The following is a 9,266-nucleotide window of genomic DNA, read 5'->3' as shown; positions in this document are numbered from 1 at the left end:
AAACAGAACTTATTAGTCAGATGATTGTATATTTACTTGGGAACATTTTAATAGCCAGGAGAAATGAATTAAGCAGAAGCAAATACAGAAACTTTTAGAATTTGTAAATTCTGCACCTGGGCTTGGGGGAGGGAAGGTGCAGCCCTGCATATGCCCTAGGTTAGCAGGACACGCAGGTGCCAAGAACTCAGAGTTACTACAACGGTGGCCATACGGCAGCCATTAACTTTGCAAGCAGCCACAGCCATACCCAAAGATACCTATAAAATTATTTTGGGGCCGGGCGTTGGTAGCTTATGCCTTTAATCCCAGCACTCCGGAGGCAGAGGCAGGCGGATCTCTGTGAGTTCAAGACCAGCCTGGTCTACAAGAGCTAGTTCCAGGACAGCCTCTAAAGCCACAGAGAAACCCTGTCTCCATAAATCAAAAAAAAAAAGAAATTAAGCCTCAAAAATTGGAAATTAGGAAAGATAACATGCAATTCAGAAGTTACTGAGAAATATTCAATGGTTGCGACCTTATTTAAAAGCATATACTGGGGTTTGAAACCTTTAAGCAACATTCTAAAAGGAGATAGTGATCCCAATTCACCTAGACAGCTAACTAAAGAAGGTAGGCAAGTTCTCCTACAGGTTGACAATGCTATCCAGCATCAACAAATATGCTATGTTGACTATGCAAAACCATGGGAAACTTATACTTCCTACACAGCATAGTTCAACTTCTGTCTTATAACAAGAGGGACCATTAGCATGGCTGCACCTACCTGTTTCCCCAGCCAAAGTGTTAAATCCTTATTATAAAGTAGTAGCTCATATTGTACAGAAATGCCTTATTTAATCTAGGAGATATTTTGGCAGAGAACAAAGTGTAATACATGTTCCCTATACCAAACAACAAGTTGATTGGTTATTTCAAAACAATGACTCTTGGGCAATTTCTTTTGCTTAATTTTTGGGCAAAATTGATAATCAGTTTCCAGCTGATATGTTGTTGCAATATGCACAAATGTATTCTCTTATATTCCCTAAAATTGTAAGGAAAAATCCTATTAAAAATGATGGCTGCGCGGTGGTGGCACACGCCTTGAATCCCAGCACTTGGGAGGCAGAGGCAGGCGGATCTCTGTGAGTTCAAGGCCAGCCTGGTTTACAAGAGCTAGTTCCAGGACAGACTCCAAAGCTACACAGAGAAACCCTGCCCAGAAAAAAACACAAAAAATGCTGTGTTATTTTTTGACTGATGGTTCTTCTAATGGAAAAGCAGCTTATGTTATTGATGGTAAAGGATATGTACTACAAACAACTGCAGCTTCAGCTCAAATAGTGGTTATGAGCTGTTGTAATAGTTTTTCAGCTTCTTGTGAATAATTCATTTAATTTTTATACTGACAGTCATTATGTTTTTAAAGCTCCTCAAGTAATAGAGACAGTTCCATGCATTGGAACCGGTAATGGTCAGGTTAGAATACTGTTTCACCAAATTCAGAATGCCATTCATCAAAGAAAATCACCATGCTTTGTGGGTCATATAAGGGCTCATTCAAACCTTCCTGACCCTGGCTGAAGGTAATGAGGCAGCTGATAGATTAATAAAGATGGTCGCTTTATCCCAGGTAGAACTGGCTCAGTAGTCACACACCTTTCATCAGCAAAATTGAAGTCTAAGAAAACAATTTGGTTTAACAAGAGAAACTGCTCATCAAATTGTCAAACAATGTGCTGTGTGCCCACAATATTTACCTGTGACTAATTTAGGAGTAAATCCTTGAGACCTGCTTTCTAATCATTTATGGCAAATGGACATTATTTGCAGAATTCAGCAAATGAAAATACACGCACATGGCAGTCCATACATATTCAGGCTTCTTAGTGGCCACTGCACACACTGGAGAAGCCACTAAGCATATGATAACTCACTGCTTAAAACGTTTTGCTTACATGGGAATTCCTAAAATTATAAAAACAGACAATGGATCTGGATATATTAGTAAAGCATTTCAGCAATTTTGTTCCCAATGGAAAACTGAACACAAAGCAAGCATTCCTTATAATCCTCAAGGACAAGGAATTATGGAGCATGCTTATAGCTCCTTGAAAACACAACTTCAAAAAATAAGTAAAGAGGATTTGTATCCCCAGTCTCCACATAATGCATTAAATCATGCACTCTTCATTTTAAATTTTCTGAATGTGGATGCTTGTGACCAGTTTGCCTCATAGGTTCTGGTATGATGGTGACTTTTGCTCAAGCCAAAATGGAAAGATCCTTGCACTGGATCATGGAAAGGACCCAATCCTGTTTTAATATGGGATAGATGGCATGCCTGTGTTATCCCAAAGGAAGAAAATGAGACTTGATGGCTGCCAGAATGTCTGGTGAGGTATATGGAGCAGAGGAATGCCAGATCTGGTGATACTGTGACTGCTGGAGTCTCCCCCGCACACACACACAGCAAATGAATTCCCATGAGATCTGCTGAAGCTGTGTTCCTGGCCTTCTGGTGTCATCGTGCTGAAATCTGAGACGGGACGGAGACTACGGATTGAGATTTCCAGTTTCCCAACTTCCCAGACCTCTGTGAGTTTTTATCCTGGATCCAGCCAAGGACTGAATGTCTAGCAGTTTATCCTCACTACATCTTGTAGCATAGAACTCATTTTTGCCAGTCTTCCCTTTGGGGGAAAAGGGCTCATTAGAACAATTGAACACTATTATAGAGGACGTGTGTAGCTAAACCCTCTGTGCAGTATGTGAGGAGGAGATGGACAAAAGTTTTGCAGCTAGTATTCAGTACTCAAGGACTGTAGTATCTGAAACTTACCTTTGAAAATAGAAGTAGCAATGCATTGGACTTTAAGAGAGGGAAAAGACAAGGTCCAGCATTGTGGAGCTACTCATACTTCATCCACCATGAGAACATTTTATTGTCCTTTGATTGAGTTCAAACTATGAGAATTATAATCTAGCCAATTTTGTGTCTATTGTTAATAATCATACTGAATTATTAATGCTTTCGACCTTTGGTATGCTATGTAAGTGTTAATGGACGGAAAAAAGTCAGAGCTCATTCTAACAGGAATTTGACATAATGATAATGAGCCATTAGTTACAATGTAATTAAGAAGGCAGATTTAGATTTTGAGACAGCTAAAGCTACCGGAGACATCCTAGACCAATTTTAAAAGGTCATTTCATTTTGATCATCCTTTATTCCTTTAATAGGAGATGTTGTAGCCATAAAACATATGCATTGCTTAGCATTATCAGGCTTGCTTGTAAACTTTAGATGAAAAGTTGGCTCATATGTGCATGGCATCAAGCTACACAATCTCTTCTAAACTTTTTTTTGTTAATTACAGAGGCTGGTAGTCAATGATCTTTTTGACTCCAGGAAACCTAAGACAGTTCATGCATAACAGATGTGTGTTCTAATGACAAGTAAGGCTGGAAGGTGAAAGAAGACAATCTAAGACAGACACAGTCATCTGTCCTGTGGCAGAAGCACAGGTAATAATTAAATTTAGAAGTGGGAATTGTTGGGGCCCATAAAGATTGCTCCTTTTCACTTGACTCAAAGTCAGAGAGTTCAAAACTATCCTTAGTCATAAGACCTAAAGGTCCAAGCATGGCCACTGTTGGATGTTTTGATCTTGGTAGAGGATGTCTTATCTAAATAACAACAGGCTTGGTCTGAGGTGTGGTTACTCTTGATCCTCAAGGTTGGAAAATGGGAAATTGAGTCTAAGGTGTGGTTACCAAATGTTTGGAGGATTAAGGGAAGAAAGTCTGTTTGTTCCTTTCACATGATAAGAAGACTTTTGCCAGGCTCCCCTTTTTGTTGGGGGTACTTAAGAATGTTGAAGAATAAACTTGGGGCATCCTGTATTCACTGGATTGCCCTCCCAATTCTATCCTGTGTCTCTGTCTTTTTCTTAGCTTCTTAACCTGCTGTTTCTCAATCTCCACTCCCCCTCACAGGTACTAACTGGGCAAGTTGGCTGGATCTAACTGAAGTGCCACAAAGGCAGATTACAACAGATTGGCCCTGCAATGTGGGGCTACTACAGATGTCTACAACACGCAGCCAGTCAGCATCCACTGCCATTTCTTGGTTGGGGATACCCCGATATTACACTGACCACTAGACCCTCACCCCCACCTACATCTCCAACAGGAGGAACATCCGCCAGAGCTGTAACCCCACCTGCACCTCAAAGAGTGACCACCTGAGCATTAGGCCCACTTCCACCATTAGGAGCGTTCAGCAAAAGTTCTGCTCTGCTTGTGCCTGAAGGAGTGGTAAACAAAGCCACAGCCCCCAACTATACCAATTGGAGAAAGAGAGGTCCCCCCTGAAACACAAACTTCACCTATACCAATTAGAGGAAGAGATTCATAGACAACAAGGTAAAAACACAGTCAACTAGTGGTGCTACAACAGCAAGACCAGAACATCCCAACACAGGTAAAGTAGAAGAAAATGACCTAAAAAGTAATTTTATGAGGATGATTGGGGCCATTAAGGAGGAAAAGAAAAATTCCCTTAAAGAAATGGAGGAAAAGACAAACAAAAAATTGGAAGATATCAACAAATCTCTTAAAGAAAACCAAGAAAAAGCAATCAAACAGGTGAAAGAAACCATTCAAGACATGAAATATGAAATAGAGGCAATAAAGAAAACACAAACTGAGGGAATCTGGAAATGGAAAATCTGGGTAAATAATCAGGAACCACAAATTCAAGCATAAAAAACAATACAAGAGGTGGAAGAGAGAATTTCAAGCATTAAAGGTAATTTAGAGGAAATAGATTCATTGGTCAAAGAAAATTTAAATCTAACAAATCCTTAACACAAAACATGCAGGAAATGTGGGACACCATGAAAAGACTGAACCTAAGAATAATAGGGATAGAGGAAGGAAAAGAAATCCAAATCAAAGGCACAAAATTTATATTCAACAAAACCATAGAAGAAAAATTATATCCAACAAAACCATAGAAGAAAACTTTCCCAACCTGAAGAAAGACATGCCTATGAAAGTACAAAGAAGCTTACAGAACACCAAATAGAGTGAACCAAAAAAAAAAAAATCCTCTCGCCACATAATTATCAAAATAATAAAGATACAAAATAAAGAAAGAATATTATGAGCTGCAAAGGAGAAAGAGCAGGTAACATATAAAGGCAGACTTATCAGAATTATACCTGACTTCTCAACAGAAACAATGAGAGCTAGAAGATCCTGGTCAGATATTATGCAGACACTAAGGGACCACAGATGCCAGCCCAGACTACTTTGTCCAGCAAAGCTTTCAATAACCATAGATTGAGAAAACAAGATATTCCATGATAAACCAAATTTAAACAAAACATATCCACAAACCCAGTCCTACAGAAAGGACTAGAAGGAAAATGCCAACCCAAGGAAATCACCTATATCCACAAGAACACAGGAAATAGACGAGCTTTCAGCAGCAAATCCCAAAGAAGGGAATCCAACACACAATGCAATCACCAACAACAAAAACAAAAATAACAGGAACTAGCCATCACTAGTCATTAATATTTATTAATATAAAATTCACCTATAAAAAGACACAGGAGGCCGGGTGTTGGTGGTGCACGCCTTTAATCCCAGCACTTGGGAGGCAGAGGCAGGCGGATCTCTGTGAGTTCGAGGCCAGCCTGGTCTACAAGAGCTAGTTCCAGGACAGCCTCCAAAGCCACAGAGAAACCCTGTCTCGAAAAACCAAAAAAAAAAAAAAATCAATAGACATCCTATAGACAGATGATAAACAGGCTGAGAAGGAAATCGGAGAAACAACAACCTTTACAATAGCAGCAAATAACATAAAATATCTTGGGGTAACTCTAACCAAACAAGTGAAAGACCTGTATGATAAGAACTTCAAGAATTTAAAGAAAGAAATTAAAGAAGATTCCCCCATGGTCTTGGATAAGTAGGATCAACATAGTAAAAATGGCAACCCTATCAAAAGTAATCTACAGATTCAATGAAATCCCCATCAAAATCCCAGCACAATTCTTCATGGACCTTGAAAGAAAAATACTCAACTTTATATGGAAAAATAAAAAACCCAGGATAGCCAAAACAATCCTGTTCAATAAAAGATAATCACTATCCCTGACTTCAAGTTCTACTATAGAGCTATAGTAGAAAACAGGTGGATATTGGCATAAAAAAGATAGGTGGATCCTATCAACCCCTAATTTTTGACAAAGGAGCTAAAAATATAAAATGGAAAAGAGAAAACATATTCAACAAATGGTGATGGTATAACTGGTTGTCAACATGTAGAAGATTGCAGATAGATCCATATCTATTGCCATGCACAAAACTCAAATCCAAATGGATCAAAGACCTCAATATAAATCTATCCACACTGAACCTCATATAAGAGAAAGTGGGAAACACACTTGAATGCATAGGTACAGGAGACCACTTCCTAAAGAGAACACCAGTAGCATGACTCTGAGAGCAACAATTAATAAATGGGACTTCCTGAAACTGAGACGCTTCTGTAAAGCAAAGGACAGTGTCAACAAGACAAAATGGTTCCCTACAGAATGAGAAAAGATGTTCACTAACCCCACATCTGACAGAGGGCTAATCTCCAAAATATACAAAGAACTCAGGAAACTCAATATGAAACTACCAAATAAACCAACTAAAACATAGGGTACCAATCTAAACGGAGAATTCTCAACAGAACAATATCAAATGGCAGACACTTAAAGAAATGCTCAATATCCTTAGTCACCAGGGAAATGCAAATCAAAAACCACTCTATATCACACCAATCAGAATGGCTAAGATCAAAAACACCAATGACAGCTTATTCTGGAGAGGATGGTTAAGTTAGTCTCAATGGAAGTACTCAGATTTCAATGCTACAAATCAGAGGGTGGGCACCAGACACTTTTGTTAGAAGACAGGCTTTGGTGAAGTAGCTCCAGGCATACACACAGGTGAGACCAATGCTTTAGGTTTACCGGCCACATTTTGAGTGTCAAGAAATCAAAAGAAATAAAAAGAATCCGTAATCAGTCATCTTTTAAAGCTTGACACTCAAAACCCAGGTTTCACTGAGAAACATGGCATAGTGAAGCAATCATAGTTAATATTCTTGTGTGTGCTGGAGACTACAGAAACTCTCTTCAGAAGTTTTCGAAGTTTAAATGATGGCAACCCTTCTCTTAAAGTTTTGTTTGAGGCCCAAGTCCAGAGTGTTGACCGCACCTTTACGGCTTTATGAGTGTGGGTAGTAGCTTTAACTCTAACTCATTTTTAGACTATTTGAGTAGCATGAGCCACAAGCTCAGTAGTAAGGTGTGATTCAAAGACTCTGCCTTGTAGAGTTTTATTGGGATGGCCTGGGGACACTCCTGAGTCATGGTGGGATCTTTATGAGTAATGTTTACTTCTCTCAGATGTTGCCGAGAAATGCTCTAAGTCATCTAGTTCCGGGGGCAGAGAATCATACTCTGACCCAGACTCACTGATTTGGAGCTGAAAACTTCCTTGAATGGGTAACAGTGACACGTTCATCTCACTAGCCTTAGTGGTTGCAAAACATGTTTTATAAACAGTGGACACTGGGTGTACAGTTTAAACAAAGATTATTCTCCATTAAAAAAAAATGTTTGGGTGTGCCCTCATCTCAACTTTCAAGTCACATTTAATGTCCCCAAATAAGCTACTAAGACAGTATTTAATTAATCTGATTGGGAAAATCTTTTGAGCTCCAAAGGCAGGGTGGATTTTAGGGGCTAGAAGTCAGACCATATTCCTGACAGTCATCATTCCAGAGAATCATCAAGTTGAACCGGCTGATACTCTTCAATTAATGTGGCTTTTTTTCAAAAAGTATTTTAAGTTTGAGATTGACAACTGTGAATTATCAAAACAAAAAACAAACAAACAAAAAAACAGGAAGTGCCGGGTGGTAGTGGTGCACTCCTTTAATCCCAGCACTCAAGAGGCAGAGGCAGGAGGATCTCTGTGAGTTCGAGACCAACCTGGTCTACAAGAGCTAGTTCCAGGACAACCTCCAAAGCCACAGAAACCCTATCTCAAAAAATAAAAAAGGAAGCTTTCATAATTGGAGTATGGTAGCTGGTAAATATTTGCTTGCTAGAGAAAAAGAAAAATCTGGGACCCAAGTTTCAGAGGCAATCTATTATTTCTTGGGTAAACCATAAAGCCTTAGCCTTAACACAGACTCTAAAGGCCAGAAGTGACCTTTCTTCTTGTTTTTGGTTTTTCAAGATGGTTTCTCTGTGGCTTTGGAGGCTGTCCTGAAACTAGCTCTGGTAGACCAGGCTGATCTCTAACTCACAGAGATCCGCCTGCCTCTGCCTCCCAAGTGCTGGGATTAAAGGCGTGCACCACCAACACCCAGGTAAGAAGTGACCAATCTTTTCAGTGACTATGTTGAACAGCTGCCCCTGGGGAAAAGGGTAAACACAGCACACGCCTGGGCAGCCCTTAGGCTCATGCTCGAGGAAGGAAGCCTGGAACATTACAGTGAAAGGTTCATCTCACAGTCTTGACAAGTCTCAAGGGGCATCATGGAATTACAGGACCAAAGGCACAAGAGGTCAAGAGAACTGGCTGCAGACAGTAAGTCCAGTGCTAACTCAGGTTTGGATTTCAGTGAGCAAATGGAAGTGACATCGGCAGCAGGTGTGAATGTGTTCTAAAACCGCAAGTTCCAGTGGGGCTAGGAATAATTTTCAGGGGACGGGAGTGAAGTGGTTTATGGAGCTTTGTCAAACAAGTCTTTTACTGATTTTTATGCCTGGTCCTTGGCTGTTAACAGAATGTTCATGGCCCACACTATTTTGTGCAAATTTCCAAACAACTGAAATTTTATTTTTGAATTAAATAGTATGGATGGGATGCTTTCTAGTATATTTTTATATACCTCTTCAATTGAGCAAGAAACCTAGTTTATGCGTTACTTGGTGACTTAGGGGGTTTACCATCTTTGATCTTTATCTAGGGCTGACAGATAAATGACAAGACATTCAGTAAAATATGACTTTCAGCTAGACACAGTATTTTGTCACATTTGTAGTGTAAACAAATCATTCCTTGTTTGAGGTTCAAATCTAACTGGGTACCTTATTATTTCTGAAACCTGGCCACTCTGCCATTGTAGGGTGGTGCTGTTATACTCTTGCAAGGTTTCCAGTGCAATTGAGTTGTGGCAGGACTAAGTGTCCTAACAGGCAGAT

The sequence above is a fragment of the Mesocricetus auratus genome, unplaced genomic scaffold (assembly GCF_017639785.1).
Source record: "Mesocricetus auratus isolate SY011 unplaced genomic scaffold, BCM_Maur_2.0 Super-Scaffold_6730, whole genome shotgun sequence".
In the NCBI taxonomy this organism is placed as follows: Eukaryota; Metazoa; Chordata; class Mammalia; order Rodentia; family Cricetidae; genus Mesocricetus; species Mesocricetus auratus.
Note: the sequence above shows the minus strand (reverse complement) of the source record.